Source organism: Galeopterus variegatus, unplaced genomic scaffold, assembly GCF_000696425.1.
Source record: "Galeopterus variegatus unplaced genomic scaffold, G_variegatus-3.0.2 Scaffold229, whole genome shotgun sequence".
Lineage (NCBI taxonomy): Eukaryota > Metazoa > Chordata > Mammalia > Dermoptera > Cynocephalidae > Galeopterus > Galeopterus variegatus.
The window spans coordinates 829,728-831,260 of NW_007726340.1; positions in this window are offsets into that span (position 1 = coordinate 829,728).

Below are 1,533 nucleotides of genomic sequence, written 5' to 3' on the forward strand. Positions count from 1 at the left end.
AAACCCAAACCACTCAGAAAATAACAAGTGGAGAAATTAGAACAGTTGTGCACTGTTGGTGGGAATGTAAAACGGTGCAATTGTGTGGAAAACAGCATGGAGAGAGCTTGAAACATTAGAAATAGAACTACCATACAACCCAGTGATTCCTTTTTGGTTATATCCAAAAGAACTGAGTTGAAAGCAGGGTCTCGAAGAGATATTCGCATACCCAGGTTCATAGCAGCATTATTCACAACAGCTGAGACAGAAGCAAGCCAAACGCCCATGGATGAATGACAGAGAAACAAAAATATCCATATACTGGAATATTATTCAGCCTTACAAAGGAAGGAAATCCTATCATAGGCTACAACGTGGATGAACCTTGAGGACATTATGCTAATTGAAACAAGCCAGTCACAAAAAGACAAGTACTGTAGAATGCCACTCATATGAGGTATCTGAAATACTCCAATTCATAGAGACACAGAGAAGGGTGGTGGTTACCAGGGGCTGAAGGCAGAATGGAGAGTTGTTTAACGGGTGCAGTTTCAGATTTGCAAGATGAAAAGGTTCTGGAGATCTGTTTCACAATAATGTAAATATACTTATCACTGCTGAACTGTGCTTAAAACTGGTTAGGAAGGTAAAATTTATGTCATGTGTATTTAACCACAGTAGAAAAAAACAAAAAGATACAGCACCCGCCTGGTTCTCTTGGGACACTCACTCTGGAACCCGGTAGCTGTGCTGTGAGGAAGTCCAGAGTAGCCCTCGCTGAGAAGCCACATGGAGAGACCCCAGCTGAGGTCCCAGCCACCAAATGTGTGAGTCAAGGCAACAGCGAGTCACCCCTGGCCTTTGAGTCTTCCCTGCTGGAGCCCCAGCCATGGTGGGGCAGAGGAGCCAATCCCCCTAAGCCTGTCTCCACGCCTGACCCACAGGACCCATGAGCACAATGAAAGTGTTGCTTTGCGGTGGTTTGTTGCCAGCAATAGTGGATGGAACAGGTGCCTTAGAAATCATTTTCCCCAAGGTGGTTCCTCCCCAATTCTGTACAGTGCTTTCTGAAATGGAGTTTGAAGGTAGCAATTGCAGCTAACGGAAGATGGAGCCTCATTCTACTTATTTCTGCTTATTTACAAGCAGTCACATCAAAGTCAGCTGCCAAGTGCAAGTCCTGGGTCACGTTCCGCAGCTTTGTTCCCCACAGTGCCAGCAACCGTCTGGGGCTGAGAACATCTCTGTGGCTGTCCCAGTGCCCTTGCTCGCAAGAGGCTTACTTTTCCCTTTGATGACATTCATTTCACTTCAGGGCATTTAGAGTTGCCTGGATCAGGACACCACCAGCCCACTTCTTTGTGTTATTGTGGCCCTGACCGTGAATGGCTGCATCTTTTCCTACTGTGTGTTGATTCACTTAGAATAGACAGCATAGCTTTGTTCCTGCTGATCCACCACTTTCCCGCACCCCTGCCTCCCCTCCTCTCCTGGCCTCTGGAGATCACTATTCTACTCTCTACCTCTATGAAAACCACTTTTTTTTTTTTT